The sequence below is a fragment of the Triticum dicoccoides genome, chromosome 6A (assembly GCF_002162155.2).
Source record: "Triticum dicoccoides isolate Atlit2015 ecotype Zavitan chromosome 6A, WEW_v2.0, whole genome shotgun sequence".
In the NCBI taxonomy this organism is placed as follows: Eukaryota; Viridiplantae; Streptophyta; class Magnoliopsida; order Poales; family Poaceae; genus Triticum; species Triticum dicoccoides.
The window spans coordinates 98,371,069-98,392,726 of record NC_041390.1 but is presented as its reverse complement, the minus strand read 5'-3'; the positions used below and the strand labels follow the sequence as shown (position 1 = coordinate 98,392,726).

Below are 21,658 nucleotides of genomic sequence, written 5' to 3'. Positions count from 1 at the left end.
TGCATACTGGATAGCGGTCGATGAGTGGAGTAATAGTAGTAGATGCAGAATCATTTCGGTCTATTTGTCTCGGACGTGATGCCTATATACATGATCATACCTAGATATTCTCATAACTATGCTCAATTATGTCAATTGCTCAACAATAATTTGTTCACCCACCGTAGAATACTTATGCTCTTGAGAGAAGCCACTAGTGAAATCTATGGCCCCCGGGTCTCTTTCTCATCATATCAATCTCCATCACTTTATTATTGCTTTGCTTTTACTTTTACTTTTTACTTTGCATCTCTATACCAAAAATACCAAAAATATTATCTATCAGATCTCACTTTCGTAAGTGACCGTGAAGGGATTGACAACCTCTAAGCGCGTTGGTTGCGTTGAGCTATTGTTTTTGTGTAGGTACAAGGGACTCGAGCGTAGCCTTCTACTAGATTAATACCTTGGTTCTCAAAAACTGAGGGAAATACTTACGCTACTTTGCTGCATCATCCTCTCCTCTTCGGGGAAATTCAACGCAGTGCTCAAGAGGTAGCAGTAAGTTTTCACTCGGATGATAAGGTTTCACTCGATCGGTAAGTTTTCACTCGGATGGTAGCTTTTCACTCGAATTTTCGGACTGAAAACATAGCCTGATCTTGTTTTGTCTCTCCAGGCCACATATGACCTCGGATTGAGACAAATTATATATAAAAATCGATTGGCTTGACGAGACGAAACTTTTCTATGTTGAAGGTTTTTCGATTCAAGGCCGTCTTGAGGGCCGAATTGCTCACGCATTGTATCAGACACTCATCAACATGTGTGTGGTGTCAAGCGTAATGTTTGGTCTCTGGCCTATCCAGACCGTATTGACTATAACTTTTGCATATGAACTCGGATTTAGATGATTTATATATGAAAATCGATTGACTCGATGAGATGAAGACAATTCCTTTAGAGTGTTCCTTCATCTGAGGTCGTATTGAGGGCGTAATCGGCCGAAAAGCACTCAGAACACTAAATTTTGTCACTCGAAGCACAGCTTCGGCCACTGAGATGAGGTCGAATGGCGATAGCCTAAACATCAAAGTTGTTTCACTCGACGATGTGAAACTTTCTCATGCTGAAACCCTTTCACTTTGTATCTTGCCAAAATCAGGTTTCAACACATGCCCCCCAGTTTTTCGGCAAAGGTTGCGTGCCGAAAAATAATATGCATGGTGTTCGTTCTAAGGACGATGTCAACACTCCATCGGTCATTTGTTTTTCTTAGGGCGATAATTATGTATCGGCCATGTTTGTGCTAAGGGCAATAATCGTATATAGGCCATTGCCTACTTAGGCTTCCTGCCACACACTCGGGTGGTACTTCTTCAAATATTTGCCATTGAGAACTCGACGTAACAATGCCCCTTGTATTGATTCCACCAAATATGAATTCCCGGGAACAACTATTGTAATCCTAAAAGGACCTTCCCAACTTGAAGACCACTTCCCAAATCTTCTATCTCTTGAACCAATTGGCAGAATCAGTTTCCAGACGAGATCACCAACTTGAAAATTCTTCAACTTAACTTTCTTATTGTAAGCTCTTGCAACCCTCAACTTGTCTCTCTCTATGGACTTCAAAGCAACCAAACGTTTATCGGCAACCTCATCAATATTGTCCATCATCAAGTTATAAAAGTCTACTGCCGATAAATAATTTTCTTTGGCTATTCTCAAAGCATTCAAATTTACTTCCACTGGTAAAACGGCCTCTTGACCATATACTAGCTCATACGGGTCACCTTCGTAGCACCATGCCTTGAAATTCTATGTGCCCACAAAGCTTCAAACAACAACTCATGCCATCTCCTTAGATTATCTTCAATCTTCTTCTTAACGAGTTTGATTAAAATTTTATTGCTAGACTCAGCTTGTCCATTAGCTTGGGCATAATATGGAGAGGAATTGAGCAACTTTACGTTATAAGATTCGGCAAAATCTCTGACTTGGTGTGACATGACAGATGAACCTTGATCTGTTGTTAACGTTTGAGGAATAACGAATCTATGAATAATGTGCTCAGTTATGAATTGAATTACCTTTGTATGTGTCATGTTCTTGAGAGGTACTGCTTCAGACCATTTAGTGGAATAATCAGTTGCCACCAATACGAACCGATGCCCCTTCGAGGAAGATGCATGAATTTTCCCAATAAAGTCTAAACCCCATCCTCTGAAGGGCCACGACTTGATAATAGGATGCAACATAGCAACAGGAGCCAATTGAATATCACCAAATTTTTTACAAGCTTCGCACCCTTTATAATATCTGAAGCAATCATTAATCATAGTCGCCCAATAAAACCCAGCACGTCGCAATAACCATTTCATCTTGGGAGCTGACTGGTGAGTGCCACAAATACCTTCATGTACTTCTCCCATAGCAACTTTTGCCTGGTCCTCGTCCAAACACTTTAGAAGAACATCATCGACTGTTCGGCGATAAAGACCATCATCTCTCATTGTATACTTGAAAGCCATATGCCGAACAGCCCTGTCCATCGTTTCACTCGGATTGCGCAAGTAAGCAACAATGGGCTTCCTCCAATCGGAATTGTCATCTGCACTAGATTTTTTGTTAATGACCGAATCAGTGGGTTCTGGTTCGGCCTCTTCTATACTAGTAAGACAAGACATTGGACTTTGAGAAATATGAAACATGCCATGATCAACATGATATCCAGATGCTTGTTGTGCCAACTCATTTGCTTTCCAGTTGTCATGTCTAGATATATGTGCAATGCTAAAACAATCCAAAGTAGAGACTATATCTAGACATTTATCAAGATAAACATTAAGTGATTCGTCTAAACACTGAAAGACTTTGGATATTTGCTGCACCACTAGTAATGAATCACCATAAGCCTCAATATGTGTATGTAGGCCGAATAACAGGCTTCATATTCGGCTTGATTGTTTGTGCAGAAATATTCTAAGCGGCATGAGGCTTCAAAAACAGCACCATGAGGAGATATATAAACAATACCAACACCTTGGCCATTGCTACAAATTGAACCATCAAAGTATAATCTCCATGGTACTAATGAAACAAGGTTCATATCAACATCATGCTTGTCATTAATCCGATGTTCAACAATGAAATTAGCAACAATTTGGCCTTTCATGGATTTTAGAGATTCATAAGCCAAATCATATTCAATCAAAGCATAAGCCCACTTGCCAATTCTACCAGTAAGAATTGGCCTATGCAACATGTATTTAATGGCATCGGTTTGACAAGCTACTACACAAGCACTCGGTACTAAATAATGTCTTAGTTTTGTGCAAGCATAATATAAGCATAGACATAATTTCTCAATAAATGTATACCTTGTCTCGGCGCCCAATAAGCGTCTGCTCAAATATGTAATAGCATGCTCTTTTCCCTCGGTTTCTTGAGTCAAAACAGCACCAATAACTCTTTCCTCTGCTGCAATGTAAAGCCTGAAGGGTTCTTTATGCTTGGGTGCTTTCATCACCGGAGGGGTGCACAAATAATTCTTGATCGTATCAAATGCTTCTCGCTGTTTTGCCCCCCAAGTGAAATCAGCATCATTCTTCAACCGAAGAATAGGAGTAAATGCATCAACTTTCCCTGACAGATTAGCTATGAACCTTCTCAAATAATTGACCTTGCCAAGGAACTTTTGCATATCTCTCTTGCATGTTGGAGCCTCCACTTTCTGTATGGCCTCTATCTTTTCGTGATCAATCTTTATGCCATCTTCATGAATAATGAAATCCAAAAACTTGCCAGCTGATACGCCAAATGCACACTTTAAAGGATTCATCTTCAGTCCATACTTTTTTATTCTTTCAAAAGCTAAACGCAAATCGGCCAAGTGAGATTCAAAAGCATCCGATTTGACAATAATATCATCAATATAAACTTCAAGTATGACACCGAGTAAATCATGAAAAATTAAATTCATAGCCCTTTGATACGTGGCTCCAGCATTTTTTAGTCCGAATGTCATCACAGTCCACTCAAATAAACCAAGAAAATCAGGACATCGGAAAGCCGTTTTGTACATGTCTTCTTTGGCCATAAAAATTTGATTGTATCCGGCATTACCATCTAGAAAGCTAATAACCTTATGTCCAGAAGTATCATTAATAAGCATATCGTCTATTGGCATGGGATACTCATCTTTGGGCGTAGCCCTATTCAAATCTCTGAAGTCAATGCACACACTCAACTTGCCAGATCCTTTCTTCTCCACTGGGACAATGTTAGAAATCCACTCGGCATATCTGCAAGGTCGAATGAAATTAGCTTCAAGCAAACGACCGATCTCTTCCTTGATCCGGTCATATGTTTTTGGATTAAATTTTCTAGCCGACTGTTTATAAGGTCTAAAACCGGCATTTATAGGCAACCGATGCTCTACTTGCTCTCGGCTTAAACCTGGCATCTCATGATATTCCCACGCAAAGCAACAAACATATTCTTTAAATAGCTCGATTAACTTAACTTTACAATCGACTTTCAAATTTTTATTTACAAATGTCGGTCGAGTGACTGAACCATCTCCAATATCTACTTCCTCTAATGGATCGGCCGATGTAAAACCTTGTCCAAGTTTATCCATGTCATCCAACTCCTCTATAGACTCATACATATCGTTCTCGCTGGACCGATATTTTACAAGACGTTTTTGTAACCACTCGGAGCTAGAATCCATTAAAACATATCATACCTTGGAGCCGATTGCATTTAGTCGGCTTTAAAGAGACGAGCACAAAATCATTCTTGGTCGCGCTGAGAAAATCAAACTCTGTTAAGTCATGTCCCGTCAAGAAAGTAGCATTGGGATGTTGCCAATCCACCGATGCATCAGCCAAAGCAACACAAGCCGAGTTATCCGCATGAATGACTTCCACTTCATCATCAACACACTGAATCAAAAACTGGTGCATAGTGGATGGCACGCACTGGTTTGCAGGAACAAAATCAGGGCCTAGTATGACGTTGTAGTTACCTTGCACCTCAGCGACAAAGAATGGAGTAGAAAAAGTTTTGCTTCCGACTGTAAGCTCCACATACATTACACCTTTGGCTTCAGTTTTCTCTTTGCCTTCAAATCCGTTGAGCACCATATTGGTCTTCATCAATTCTTCATCAGGCAAACCCAATTTCTTCAAGACCGAATAGGGCATAAGATTTACCACAACACCAACATCAACAAGCATCTGAGTGATCGGCGAGCCATTGATATGACCCCTGAGATATAATGGTTTTAGATGCGTTACTAGTTCTTTTGGCTTCTCAAATTTGCGTTTTTAGGGCCAAAATCCATCTGAGCCACCTCCCCTTCCTCATCTACAGCACGAAACTCAGTAGGTAAGTAATACACCATATTGATATCCATACCTTTATGAACCGGCGTAGACTCATAGTCCAACATATCAGCCTCCTCCTCGAGTGCATCCACCAATTCTGAAATTTGTTCGAGTGAAGAGGAAGCAATAGGTAACATAGACGATGCGATGATTGTGTCGTCCTCTTTTGGTAGTGTAGGTGCTGCTGTGATAGGTGTAGAAGCCACTGCATCTTGTATTTGTTTGGGCATCCGCACTTGTTTTGTAGGTACCATAGGCCGAGTGCCATTGAACAACTTATCCCTTTGCTTCTCGGCCTCTTGTTCTGCCATCTCTTGACTCCTTAACCTCTGTAGTTTCCTTTTTTGTGTCTTCGTTAGCCTTGGAGGACACCACTTTGGCTGAGTGTATTTAGGATCTCTCGTTTTTACTTGGCTGGTGCTTGCTTCCTGGTCATTAGCCAAGTGCTTTGGCGCGATAGCAAGTATCGGCTCTATCGGATTGCTATGCACAATCGGCTGATGTATAGCGAATGTCTCGGTGCCCAAGATAAGTGAGTCGACATCTATTTTCTCCTTGCCTTTTCCCGACTCAACTGCTGCAACACTTGGTGATTTAACATGCCATTCTTTTCGACTTTCCAGATGCATGAAATTTCCACTCGGGCGCACCTTTTTACTCTGATGGAATCCACTCGGATGGATGTCACTCGGATGGAATTCACTCAGATGGAATTTACTCGGAGGGAATTCAGTCGGATGGAATCTACTAGGCCACATTTTTTCACTCGGATAACTTCCACCTGGGTGCATTCTTACACTCGGATAATTTCCATCTGGTCGCATGTTTTGACCAGCCGGCCGATAGTTACCGATGTTCAGTCGGCCATTATATGAGTATTCAAGTCGATCCCAAACAGTTTGCCTTTGCTCTTCTGGAAACAACGCCTTTGGTCCACTCGGTTTCATATATCAACTGAACATATCATCTGATGGTGACCTTAGTTGCTTCAACTATGATGGTTGGTTAGAGCTGGAACCAACCGACTGATTGGCATACTTGGACAGCAACATATCAAAAGTTGGCTTGATCTGCTTGCGTTGCACTTTAGCTTCATTCCTCTTCCACTTGCCAACTTCTGGACTCTTGGGTTTGACAAATTTAACTCGAGTATTTTCTTGCACTTGCGGTTGTCCCCCGAGTGTAGGATTCTTGATGCTGATTTTGATCACTTCCTTGCCATCGGGCTGCTTATCAAGCACAACATGTCTCCCCAAGACCGTGTTGCTTTCCTTGTCTTTCCTGGGCTCACCAACAATGATATTAGCTTTATTAGAAGATTCGGCTACCTTCGGCCGAATGAGTAGCTTCTTCCCCTCCAAATCCATGGTATTCATTGGAAAAGGTTGTTTATCAACTTGCATCTCAAAAAAGTTCAATCGTCCGTCATTAATGGCCGATTGTATCTGTCGTCGAAAAACATTGCAATCATTACTAGCATGAGAAAAAGAATTATGATACTTGCAATAAGCACGCCGTTTTAGCTCTTCAAACGACGGTAAAGTATGAGATATTCTAATAATCTTAGCCTGCAGCAAAGCATCAAATACTCCATCACACTTAGAAATGTTAAAAGTAAACTTCATCTCTTCATCACGATTCTTATGAATCGGCTTCAGATCATTGAAAGTAAAGGGTTTGGCCTTAGATGGCCAAACAAATTCAGTAGCAAAAACATCACCCTCATCGTCCGAGTGATCACTATCATATTTCACCATATTCATCTTTGGACGATCGGCTTTGTATCTATGCACTTCTTTGAGGTCTTTGCTTCGGCTTTCCTGAGCCAAAGCCCTTTGTAAGACTTGGTTGATAGTTAAGAACTCATAGCCTTCTAACTTTTCTCTAATGGGAGTTCTCAAACCACTCAACACTAGGTTCGCCAAGTCCCTCTCAGTTATCACCAAACTAAAACACCGGTTTTTTGTTTCTCTGAATCTCTTGACGTAATCGGAGACCGATTCATCATGCTTCTGTTTAACCAATGTCAGATGTGACAACTTGAGTTCATTGTCGCCGCTATAAAAGTGATAATGAAACTTCTTCTCTAGCTGCGACCAAATCCGAATGGAACCATGTGGTAAAGAAGAAAACCATGAAAATGCGGTACCAGTTAATGATAAAGGAAATAAACGCACTTTTGGTTCATTCAATGAGCCTGCCTCACCCAGTTGTGCTAAATATTGACTAACATGCTCGCATGTGGTTTTTGTGCCCTCTCCATTGAACTTAACAAAATCTAGAATCTTATATCCCGGAGGGCACTAGATGGCATCAAAGTACTCGGGGTACGGCTTTTGGTAAATTCGATTCCAAGGTAACTCAACTCCAAAATTTTCTCCAAGCATCTTAGCCATCTCCTCTCTAAGATTAGCTAGACCATCATTCATAGTGGATGATGAAGCTTGTGGCAATGACATAGGAGGAGTAGGGTTACTAGCTGTAGGTAGGAATTGTGGCATGTATGTCGACCCATAATTTGGTAATGGTCGAGTGGTTGTCGCTGTAGGTAGGGTTTGGTTCGGTGTTGCCACCGAACCTGGCATACTCATAATAGGATTAATGGGTGCGGCCACAATCTGATTTGTTTGGGTAGGATAATAAGCCATCAGCACGGGAGGCGCCGATGAAATAGGTAAAGCCAGATTAGGGTTTTGCACACTAGTACCTACACCATCATTACCACTAGACGATTGAGATATATTCTTCTGAGCATTAGTATTTTCTATGAAAGTTTGATAGACTAGATTGTTACCATCAGCAATACGACTTTCAATCTCAGCCCACTGCTTAGGAGAAAAGGCAGTACTTACAGAGGGTTTAACATGTTCAGTTTGAAGAGGAGGGAACTTGATTTCTTCAACCGGAGTGATGCTGCCTTGGCGATCTTTCTTGAATTTTGCAAGGAACTCCTGTAGGTCCTTCTCCTCGCGCACCTTCTTGTACTCCTCATAGACTTGGCGATGATCGGCCGATATCTCATCAAGACTGGGCTTAATGATGTTATCGGCGTCTACCTCAGATGGCTTGGGAAGATCAGACATGGTGGATGATGATGATTGATCTTCATTCCCAGCGGAGTCGCCAAAAAGTGTGTTGACACACGAACACGTTACGTGTACCCTCGACGCCGGGGGTGATGCACCACAGGTCACGTCGAAGGAGGCCCGACCGACAGTGCAATACGCAAGACAGTCGACGGGCACTTTTGCAGACTCGAAACCCCACACCCCCGGGAGGGACCTCGTCAGGGAGTGCGGCGGCTATGGGATGCCCTAGGTCGATTCGCTCGCCCCTAGAGCCTCGGGATTCGCAGCTCTCAAATTCGAGGAACATCGAAGAACGAGAGAGAAAAATGGTGGAGAGATAAAACGCAGATGAAAAGGTAGTATATTGATTTGTTCAATTGTGTGTTGTTCAATCGGCTATCACCCCCAATATATATAAGAGGCGGCTGGACTTCCCGTACAAGTAAAGGATTCACCTAGGCTTTCCTTACAAGAAAAATTACATCAATTCACGTCCTAGAGTCCTAGTTCTATTCCAACTTGGATTCAACCTAAATCTGGCCCAAACTCTGTCTTCCTTCTTGCGCGGGCCGTTGAGATTGCATATGATCTCCGATCAAGACGGCCCAAATATCAAACTTGTGTGCCTCGACGATACGAACAACTCTCATGTTGATCACTTTTTCAAATAAGGCTTTCTTGAATACTTTTCGATGTCATCTTTACCTTCCAGTTGGACTCGGTCTTGCAGTAGAATGGATTATCCGAGTCTCGTAGTGAATTTGTAGGCCATATATTATCTCTAATGATGATGACTCCAAAACCAAAGTTTACCGTCTTGATGATATGCACAACTTCTGTATTGAACACTTCTTCATCCGAGGTCATCTTGATAAATTTTCGGGCATATGTTCAGTTTCACTCGGATTCGAGCTCATCCACTCGGATTAGAGTCATTCACTTGGATCGTCCGACTGGACTTTTTCACTCGGATGTTACAATCTTTCACTCGGAAGACAATCTTCACTCGGATGACCATATTTTCACTCGGAAGGTAGTCTCTTTACTCGATCGGCAAGTTTTCATTCCGACGGTAACAGTTTCACTCGGATGATAATAATTTCACTCGAACGAAAAACTTTCACTCAACCGGTAAGTTTTCACTCGGATGGTAAGCTTTCACTCGATTGATAAGTTTTCACTCGGATGGTAGCTTTTCACTCGGATTTTCCAACTGAAAACATAGCCTGATCTTGTTTTGTCTCTTCAGGCCTCATACGACCTCGGATTGAGACGATTTATATATGAAAATCGATCGGCTCGACGAGGAGAAACTTTTCTGTGTTGAAGGTTTTTCGATTCAAGGCCGTCTTGAGGGCCGAATTGCTCACGCATTCTATCAGACACTCATCAACATGTGTCTGGTGTCAAGCGTAATATTTTGGTCTCTGGCCTGTCCAGACCGTATTGACTGTAACTTTTGCATATGAACTCGGATTAAGATGATTTATATATGAAAATCGATTGCCTCGACGATACGAAGACAATTCCTTTAGAGTGATCCTTCATCTGAGGTCATATTGAGGGCGTAATCGGCCGAAAAGCATTCAGAACACTAAATTTTGTCACTCGGAGCATAGCTTCGGCCACTGAGATGAGGTCGAATGGCGATAGCCTAAACATCAAAGTTGTTTCACTCGACGATGTGAAACTTTCTCATGCTGAAACCCTTTCACTCTGTATCTTGCCAAAATCAGGTGTCAACAGCCATGCTTTCCTATTCTTGAGACTGATGCAATATTTTGTCATGCTTGATGTTGGTTGCTTTTCTTTTACCTCTATTTTCATGAATAGAATGTCTAATCGCATTGTCTGAGAGAGTCTTGTTGGTATCTTGCCGGCTTGCTAGTGGCTTAGATGACTGACTGACATGAGGTGCATCAAAATGTCCGTTAGTGCAATGCAAAGTCCCATTGGCACCATCATCTCCCTTAGCTCTCCCTGAGTTATCCGGGCTCGTGACATCTTGTGATACAAATAGTACGAGGCCTTTATTTGGAGAGTTATTATGGGTCATTTATTGTGAATATCCAAGCCTAGGAATTTGTTGTAATCATAGGTTTGAAGCAAGGTTATCATGTTGAAGCACGAATCACGATATGGCCATTCCGAGTTATTTTGCTCATTACGTGGTATATCCAATAATGAATTTTTTGTTAGTAATATGAGTAAGGACAATGTGTAAAGCAATGTAAAGTTCCCCAATTGCAAGATTATCTCAGTAATTTTATATGTGTAAACAACATAGTGATTTGTGCACAAGAAAAAAGATACAAAGCTAGAAAATAGCAATAAACCATTGATAAATCATGGAACGTAAAGTACGAATTTTTACACGTCATTGTACAAACAAACGCAGTGTAAATATGAATTCTGAAGACCAAACACCAATGAAAATAAGTTATTTGGGGAATCCATAAACTATAGTGGGGTTTTCACAACTTTTTGAATGCTTAGGAATAACCAACGTAATTTATGATAAAATTGGTAACTCTTCAGCAAAAAAAGCCGCAACTAGATTCGCCCTTTTAGCCTTTTAAAATTTTCTCAAATTTCGGGATTTATTGGGCCCGACGGTCAATAAAATGGACGACGGACATGGAGACCCGTTGCGCTGGGCCGGCACAACACGCAGAGCCGCGCTGAGGTCGATGCGCCAGGTCAAAGGTAGGTGCGGCATGTGTGGCAATGCTTCGAGGTGACGGTGTTCCAGGCAGTGGTGGATGTGCAGGCGCATCTGAGAGGCCGGCATAGTGGTCGACAACAGCACCGCGGTGTGTCGCATCACCGTGCTCTGCGATGCATGCAGTCCCTCCTGTTGGTCGTATGATCGAAGACTGTCGTTGCCTAACTTTGTGCATACACAGATACTTCTTTCCCAATGTCTTCTATTCCCGCACTAGCAGATTTATGATTACCACACTTGACTAGCTCTTTCTCCTCCATTTTTCTGTAGTACTAGCCCTATACTACAGTCAAAGTGTTGTTTATTTAATTTCACCCTTGTACATCCTACTCTCTCTGCCTCTATCTCTTCAGATGCGTACTTATCTGTGTGTTACTTCGAGTATTGGCAAACAACTAGATGCATACGTATCTACGTGTTACTTTGAGTATCGGCAAACAACTAGGCGCGAGGGGGAGCTTCAGCTAGCTCTGCATACTTGTCATATATATAGTGGTGCTAGCTAGCTCGCATAGTATCACGTCTGCTCATTATTGCCTGGTAGGTAAACAATGTACTACTGCTTCACTGATCTACTTTGCAGAGACGCAAGCTTGTGGCAATATGGACAGACAGAGCTAGTGATGTACTGCTGCTTCATTGATCCATTTTGTAAAGAGAAATGCTGGCTTCTAATAATAAGGACAAGCACAGCTAATGTATGTAATCAAAGTGCAAAATTAATGTCCTTAGCAACCATGCATTAGCCAAGTCATCTTCCTGGATCCAGATCGATCTGACGGTTGGAGTTAATATTTGTACATATGTCAGGTTTTCTAAAGAATTGCCAGTCTTCAACTCAGAAAGAAAGATCCGATCAATTGATTGCAACCGTTTTGATGATTATGACAGCTAGTACGGTAGCGAGGGCATTATATTTAGTTTACATTTTTAGAGATATCTATATTATGTGATACAAATAATACAATCATATGTATAGAGACCAGAAATTTCTATGAAAATATCTATAATTATTGGTTCCATTTCACTAACAAAAAACACCATAATAATGTAAGTATGTTCTTCTTTGTAAAGTTATAAAGCTTAGATATGCCACTGGACGATAGGTTGTTGTGCGCCTATTATTTCTTGGTAGGTAAAATTGTACTACTGCTTTATCGATCCATATTGAAAAGAGAAATGCTAGCTTCTGACCACAAGGACAAATAAAGAAGACGGAGAGGTTTGAGGACATCTTGGCGAAGAAGGAGAAAACATGTTTCAAGCGTTCCGACGTTAAGGAGGAAAAGAAGGCCGAGAGGTGGGAAGAAGCTCAACCTCGAAGAGAAGAAGACGAAGCTCGAATAGAGAAGGGATGAGCTCGCGGCTGCTTCGGAGGATACAAAGATGTTGACCATAAGGATGGATGAGTTGGATGACGATGCGACGACAATCGTGCACGCCATCCATGTCAAAATGTTGAAGCGCTTGGCGGACGAGATGGAGGCGGTTAAGAAGGAGGCGACCAAGAAGGAGCCGAATGGTGGGAGGAGGCGGCGGCAGTGTGATCGAGGAGGCTCGGATAGCCGGTTAGCAGGGCAAAAATTCCCTTTTTTTACACGGACTTTTGTGAACATGCGCATGCCAAAACTATGACCGGGTGCTATGTAAACCACAATTTAACTTGCTCTTATATTGATATGCATTTGAAATGAAATTGATGGGACCTGACCGGATATTTAGGAAATATCATTGGATGGTCGGCTCTTACATTTCAGGGGATGTCGTGAGATGCCCTAACATAGGATTCACATCAAATCATTTATTTATTTTTCCTTCATAATTAAAAAAACCTGCCCTTACTCCATATGTGATACATCAAGTGGAAGCAGAGAGCAAGCCCTTGAGAAATTCCCGGGGCCGGCACACAAGAGCCAACGGCGTGGCCATAGGCATGCTTAGACCGGCACCTTCCCCGGCATCCCATTCGAAGCACTGCACGAGCGTCGCAAGCGTCAAGCCAAGGAGGCGCATCGCCAGCCCTTCCGCGGGGCACCGCCTCCGGCCAAACCCGAACGGCATCATGGGCGTGGGCTTGGCCGTGTCCAAGAACCTCTCCGGCATGAACTCCGTTGGGGAGTCCCAGAGGTCGGCGTCCCGGTTGATCGCCCACGAGTTCACTAGGATCATGGTGCCGCGCGGGACCCTGAAGCCGCCCACCGTGCAGTCCTCCATGGCCTCGTGCGCCGGGATGAGCGGGCCGACGGGGCACAGCCGAAGGCTCTCCTTCACGACGCATTGGAGGTAGGGCAGGTTGGCCATGTCAGACTCGTCGACAAGCCGTCCCGTGCCGACGTTGGCGTCTATCTCGTCCCTAGCCCTCTGCAGCGCCTCCGGATGCGTCAGCAGCAGAGCCATCGTCAACTCGATGGTCAGCGCCGTCGTGTCAGTCCCGGTGCTGAACAGTACCTGGATTGGATTGGTTGGACATTACGTTGCAGCAGCTTATATACGTTAAGCTATATTCATGTTGGATGAAGCAATTACGATGCTACTACTCACCAAGACGATGCCTTTGAGGACGTTGTCTGTGTAGTACTCGGGATCGGCTTCTTGTAGCGCCAAGAGCTCGTCGATAACGCTGGTCGTGTGTCCACCACCGGCCTTGCTCCGCCTTCGTCTGTGGTCGTCGACGAGGCCTCCGACGAACGCGTCACGCCTCGCCTGCAGCCTTGCATGCGCCGCGTCGATGCCGCATAGGCGGTCGACCCACCGCAGTGCCGGGAAGAAGTCCCCGACGCTGGGCGCGCCGATAACCTTAAACGACTCCTCGACGAACTCCCGGAACCTGCCCAAGTCGCCAGAGTGCCCGTGCGCGGTCACGGCACGCAGCATCACGTTCAGCACCAACTCAAAGAGCCTAGGGCGGAGGGTGACCAGCGCGCCGCCACCGCCTGCTGCCGCTATGTCCTGGAGCAGATTGTCCACGAGGGACGTGACCTCGGCATGGCGGTCGGCCGTGCGTTCATCGAGGTAGGGCGCCGAGAAGAGCTTGCCGGCGAGGAACCGACACAGGACACCCGAGTGGGCGCCGAGAAGAGCTTGCCGGCGAGGAACCGACACAGGACACCCGAGTGGGCGCCGAGAAGAGCTTGCCGGCGAGGAACCGACGCAGGACATCCGAGTGGAAGTCCCGGAGGTCGGCGTCTCGGTTGATCGCCCATGATTATGATATTTCTATAGCCATTCCGAGATATATTGCCATACAACTTTTCACCGTTTCATTTATTATGACACGCATCATCATTGTCATATTGCTTTGCATGATCATGTAGTTGACATCATATTTGTGGTAATGCATCATACTTAATTTTTCATACATGTCACTCTTGATTTATCGCAATCCCGGTACACCGCCGAAGACATTCACATAGAGTCATTTTTTATTCTAAGTATTGGGTTGTAATTTTTGAGTTGTAAGAAGATAAAAGTGTGATGACCATTATTAGAGCATTGTCCCATGTGAGAAAAGGACGATGGAGACTATGATTCCCCGAAAAAAAAGAAGAAAAGAGGCCAAAAGAAAGGCCCAAATAAAAAAAGGAAAAAATATAAGAGAAAAAGAGAGAAGGGACAATGCTACTATCTTTTTTCCACACTTGTGCTTCAAAGTGGCATCATGATCTTCATGATAGAGTCTCCTATGTTGTCACTTTCATATACTAGTGAGAATTTTACATTATAGAACTTGGCTTGTATATTTCAATGATGGGCTTCCTCAAATGCCCTAGGTGTTCGTGAGCAAGCAAGTTGGATGCACACTCACTTAGTTTCCTTTGATGAGCTTTCATATAGTTATAGCTCTAGTGCATCCGTTGCATGACAATCCCTACTCCTTGCATTGACATCAATCGATGGGCATCTCTATAGCCCATTGATTAGTCGCGTCAATGTGAGACTTTCTTCCCTTTTGTCTTCTCACACAACCTCAATCATCACATTCTATTCCATCCATAGTGCTATGTCTATGGCTCGCGCTCATATATTGCGTAAAAGTTGAAAGAGTTTGAAAATGCTAAGTATGAAACAATTGTTTGGCTTGTCATTGGGCTTATGCATGATGAGAGCATTCTGTGTGACAAAAATGAAGCATGGCAAAACTATATGACTTTATAGGGATAAGTTTTCTTTGGCTATGGTAGTTTGATAAGACATAATTTCTTGATTAGCATACTTGGAGTATTACTATTTTTATGTCAACAATAAACTTTTATCTTGAGTCTTGCGGATATGAACATTCATGCCACAATAAAGAGAAAATACATTGGGAAATATGTTAGGAAGCATTTCACATCAAAAATTCTGTTTTTATCATTTACCTACTTGAGGACGATCAGGAATTAAGCTTGAGGATGCTTGATACGTCTCCAACGTATCTACAATTTTTGATTGTTCCATGCTATTATATTATCTATTTCGGATGTTAATGGGCTTTAATTTACACTTTTATATTATTTTTGGGACTAACCTATTAACCGGAGGCCCAACCCAAATTGCTATTTTTTGCCTACTTCAGTGTCTCGCAAAAAAAGAATATCAAACGGAGTCCAAACGGAATGAAACCTTCGGGAGCGTGATTTTGGGAATAAACGTGATCCAGAGGACTTGGAGTGGACGTCAAGCAACCAACGTGGCGGCCACGAGGCAGGGGCACGCCCTCCCCCCTTGTGGGCCCCTCGTGGCTTCACCGACCTACTTCTTCCTCCTATATATACCTACGTACCCCGAAAACATCCAGGAGCACCACGAAACCCTGTTTCCACCGCTGCAACCTTCTATACCCAAGAGATTTCATCTTGGGGCCTTTTCCGGAGCTCCGCCGGAGGGGGCATTGATCATGGGGGGCCTCTACATCAACTCCATGGCCCCTCCGATGATGTGTGAGTAGTTTACTTCAGACCTTCGGGTCCATAGCTAGTAGCTAGATGGCTTCTTCTCTCTCTTTGGATCTCAATACAAAGTTCTCCTTGATTCTCTTGGAGATCTATTCGATGTAATCTCTTTTTGTGGCGTGTTTGTCGAGATCTGATGAATTGTGGGTTTATGATCAAGTTTATCTATGAACAATATTTGAATCTTCTCTGAATTCTTTTATGTATGATTGGTTATCTTTGCAAGTCTCTTCGAATTATCGGTTTGGTTTGGCCTACTAGATTGATCTTTCTTGCAATGGGAGAAGTGCTTAGCTTTGGGTTCAATCTTGCGGTGCTCGATCCCAGTGACAGTAGGGGAAACAACACGTATTGTATTGTTGCCATCGAGGATAAAAAGATTGGGTTTATATCATATTGCATGAGTTTATCTCTCTACATCATGTCATCTTGCTTAAGGCGTTACTCTGTTCTTATGAACTTAATACTCTAGATGCATGCTGGATAGCGGTCGATGTGTGGAGTAATAGTAGTAGATGCGGGAAGGAGTCAGTCTACTTGTCACGGAAGTGATGCAGGCAGGAGTCGGTCTACTTGTCACGGAAGTGATGCCTATATTCCAATCTATTTTATTTTGCAATCTTTACTTTCAATCCATATCATAAAAATACCAAAAATATTTATATTATTATCATTATCTCTATCAGATCTCACTCTTGCAAGTGACCATGAAGGGATTGGCAACCCCTTTATCGCGTTGGTTGCGAGGTTCTTATTTGTTTGTGTAGGTACGAGGTGACTCGCGCGTGGTCTCCTACTAGATTGATACCTTGGTTCTCAAAAACTGAGGTAAATACTTATGCTGCTTTGTTGCATCACCTTTTCCTCTTTAAGGGAAAACCAACGCATGCTCAAGAGATAGCAAGCGGCAACAACAATTCACTAGTAGAAAAAGGCCCATTTGTCCCGGTTCATATGGCCCATCTGTCCCAGTTGGGGAACCGGGACTAAAGGGTCGTTACTAATGCCCTAGGCATTTAGTCCCGGTTCTTATACAAACCGGGACAGATGGGCCTCCACGTGGCCGCTTCGGCGAGCCCAGGCAGGAGGGCCTTTGGTCCCGGTTGGTAGCACCAACCGGGACCAATAAGCTTTCACGCGTCAGCGTTTCAGCGGCTAGTTTTTTTGAAAGGAGGTGGTTTAGGGGTTTTGGGGGTTAATTTAGGTTCGTATAGGTAGCTAATAGAGAGATGTGTCCTCTCTTATCTCTATGCTACTGCTACTGCTATGCCTAAACATGACTTAGATTGAATTGAGGCAACACGTGGTGCATGTCGAAAGTAATACTAATCCTAACTTGATCAAGTTTGGATTGTACGACTTCCGACATGCACCACATGCATGTTGCCTTCACTTCAATCCAATCCATGTTCATTTCACCCGCTGGTATGTTGGGGAACGTAGTAATTTCAAAAAAATTCCTACGCACACGCAAGATCATGGTGATGCATAGCAACGAGAGGGGAGAGTGTTATCTACGTACCCTCGTAGACCGGCAATGGAAGTGTTGACACAACATAGAGGAAGTAGTCGTACGTCTTCCCGATCCGACCGATCCAAGTACCGAACGTACGGCACCTCCGAGTTCTGCACATGTTCAACTCGGTGACGTTCCTCGAGTTCCGATCCAGCAAAACGTTGAGGGAGAGTTTCATCAGCATGACGGCCTGATGACGGTGATGATGTTCTACCGACGCAGGGCTTTGCCTAAGCACCGCTACAATATGACCGAGGTGGAATATGGTGGAAGGGGGCACCGCACACGGCTAAGGAATGATCACGAGGATCAACTTGTGTGTCATGGGGTGCCCCCTTGCCTCAGTATATAAAGAAGGGATAGGGGGAGGTGCGGCCGGCCCTATGGGTGCGCCTGGAGGAGTCCTACTCCAACCGGGAGTAGGACTCCCCCCTCTTGCCTTGTTGGAAAAGGAAGGAGGAAGGGAGAAAGAGGAAAGGGGGGCGCCGCCCCACCTTCCTTGTCCTATTCGGACTAGGGGGGAGGGGGCGCGGCCTGCCTTGGCCGGCCCTCCTCTTCTCCTTTATGGCCCATGTAGGCCCAATAACCCCCCCCCCCCCCGGGGGGGGGGTCCGGTAACCCCCCGGTACTCTGGTAAAATCCCGATTTCACCCGGAACATTTCCGATATCCAAATATAGGCTTCCAATATATCAATCTTTATGTTTCAAACATTTCGAGACTCCTCGTCATGTCCGTGATCACATCTGGGACTCCGAACAACCTTTGGTACATCAAAACACAAAAACCCTAATTACAATCGTCACCGAACTTTAAGCGTGCGGACCCTACGGGTTCGAGAACTATGTAGACATGACCGAGACACGTCTCCGGTCAATAACCAATAGAGGAACCTGGATGCTCATATTGGCTCCTACATATTCTACGATGATGTTTACCGGTCAGACCGCATAACAACATATGTTGTTCCCTTTGTCATCGGTATGTTACTTGCCCGAGATTCGATCGTCGGTATCTCAATACCTAGTTCAATCTCGTTACCGGCAAGTCTCTTTACTCGTTTCGTAATACATCATCCTGCAACTAACTTATTAGTTGCAATGCTTGCAAGGCTTGAGTGATGTGCATTACCGAGAGGGCCCAGAGATACCTCTCCGACAATCAGAGTGACAAATCCTAATCTCGAAATACGCCAACCCAACAAGTACCTTCGGAGACACCTGTAGAGCACCTTTATAATCACCCAGTTACATTGTGACATTTGGTAGCACACAAAGTGTTCCTCCGGTAAACGGGAGTTGCATAATCTCATAGTCATAGGAACATGTATAAGTTATGAAGAAAGCAATAGCAACAAACTAAACGATCAATTGCTAAGCTAACGGAATGGGTCAAGTCAATCACATCATTCTCCTAATGATGTGATCCCGTTAATCAAATGACAACTCATGTCTATGGTTAGGAAACATAACCATCTTTGATTAACGAGCTAGTCAAGTAGAGGCATACTAGTGACTCTCTGTTTTTGTCTATGTATTCACACATGTATTATGTTTCCGGTTAATACAAATCTAGCATGAATAATAAACATTTATCATGATATAAGGAAATAAATAATAACTTTTTTATTTCATCTAGGGCATATTTCCTTCAGTCTCCCACTTGCACTAGAGTCAATAATCTAGATTACACAGTAATGATTCTAACACCCATGGAGCCTTGGTGCTGATCATGTTTTGCTCGTGGAAGAGGCTTAGTCAGCGGGTCTGCAACATTCAGATCCGTATGTATCTTGCAAATTTCTATGTCTCCCACTTGGACTAAATCTCGAATGGAATTGAAGCGTCTCTTGATGTGTTTGGTTCTCTTGTGAAATCTGGATTCCTTTGCCAAGGCAATTGCACCAGTATTGTCACAAAAGATTTTCATTGGACCCCATGCACTAGGTATGACACCTAGATCGGATATGAACTCCTTCATCCAGACTCCTTCATTTGCTGCTTCCGAAGCAGCTATGTACTCCGCTTCACATGTAGATCCCACCACGACGCTTTGTTTAGAACTGCACCAACTGACAGCTCCACCGTTCAGTAAAAACACGTATCTGGTTTGCGATTTAGAATCGCCCGGGTCAGTGTCAAAGCTTGCATCAATGTAACCATTTACGATGAGCTCTTTGTCACCTCCATATACGAGAAACATATCCTTAGTCCTTTTCAGGTATTTCAGGATGTTCTTGACCGTTGTCCAGTGATCCACTCCTGGATTACTTTGGTACCTCCCTGCTAGACTTATAGCAAGGCACAATCAGGTCCGGTACACAGCATTGCATACATGATAGAGCCTATGGCTAAAGCATAGGAAACATCTTTCATTTTCTCTCTATCTTCTGCAGTGGTCGGACATTGAGTCTTACTCAACTTCACACCTTGTAACACAGGCAAGAACCCTTTCTTTGCTTGATCCATTTTGAACTTCTTCAAAACCTTGTCAAGGTATGTGCTTTGTGAAAGTCCAATTAAGCGTCTTGATCTATCTCTATAGATCTTAATGCCCAATATGTAAGCAGCTTCACCGAGGTCTTTCATTGAAAAACTCTTATTCAAGTATTGATGGAGTCATGTACCTAGGGTAGGGCCACAGACCTGATCTAAGTACCCTGCCCAAGGACACCCTTAGAAGAAATCACCTTCCAGTCGACCTACGAGGGACTCACTCGACTGACTTGAAGGACTCGACCACGAAGACTCACTCGACCACCAGAAGGTCAAGAGACACTCTGCACTACAACGGTCTGTAATTAAGTAGACTTTATGATAGTAAAGACACTTTATGTGGGGCATTACCAGTAACGCCCCGGACTTAATGTACCTTAAACCCTTCATTACGTGGGCTGGCTGGGGTCCTGGCGCACTCTATATAAGCCACCCCCTCCACAGGCAGAAGGGTTCGGCACCTTGTAATCCATATACACATAATCCACTCGACCGCCTCCGGGCTCCGAGACGTAGGGCTTTTACTTCCTCCGAGAAGGGCCTGAACTCGTACATCTCTTGTGTTTACAACCTCTCCATAGCTAGGACCTTGCCTCTCCATACCTACCCCCCACTCTACTGTCAGACTTAGATCCACGACAGTTGGCGCCCACCGTGGGGCAGGTGTTTTAGCGATTTTGTGGAGAAGTTGCGGTTCTTCCGAGTACTTTCATCATGGTAGCTGCTGGAGTTTTGGTCTAGGGTCCAGAGATTCGTCTCGGTGCTCTCACCTTCGTCGCCGACGACTCCTCCTGGCTCCAGGAGGCTCCACTCGACGTCGATGCGCTCCCCGTCCGCGGTGCGACGCATTTTCGCGCATGTGTCCGTGGCGTTCTGCTGCGGCAGCCGTCGACCCCATATCGGTCGACTCCCCTATCGACCGCCCTCCTGGTCTCCCGCCAGCGCAAGCGCTCGGGTCGGTCGAGGCTTCAGCGGTGGGTGAGACACGCGGTGGCTCGCCAGACGGCCACCACCCAAGTTGTGGCAATCGAGCCCGACGAATCTCTCTACGGCCTGTTCGATCTGTCGACTGGCTCCATAGAGACTGCATCTGAATGTGATAGCAGTGATCCAGCGGCGGAAATCCTGATGGTCGACGGGCCTCGCAGCCCCCCTGGCTTCGCCCGTGATGGTGGGGCAGGCGACGGAGGCGACCCTGCACGAGACCACGAAGAGTACCAGCCCGAGCCACTCGACTCTCTGCAAAGAGAGGAACTTCGCCGCAGGAACATGGACGCCCTGCATACTCCCATCGCAGGAGAAACCCCCGAGGCTCGCGCCTTGGAGGAGGCACGTTTGGCCAATTTGGCCGAACGCGCTCGCCTGGAGAATCTCCAGCGAGCACTCGACGAGCACGCGCGACAACGAGTTCCCGACACCAGTCGACGTCAACTCTTCCCGCCGACTCAGGTATATCGAACCCCAATCCAGAATTTAGCAGCTGCGACCCGTATTGCAGAGTCCATCCAGCCCTCTCAGTCGGAAGCTGGCAGAGGCTTGATGCAGATCA

General features: G+C 44.5%; 1 pseudogene; it reads right to left on the bottom strand.

The window, feature by feature from the left end:
• Positions 1–13,025: 13,025 nt before the first annotated feature.
• Positions 13,026–21,658, bottom strand: part of LOC119315707 — a 39,360-nt pseudogene continuing 30,727 nt past the window's right edge.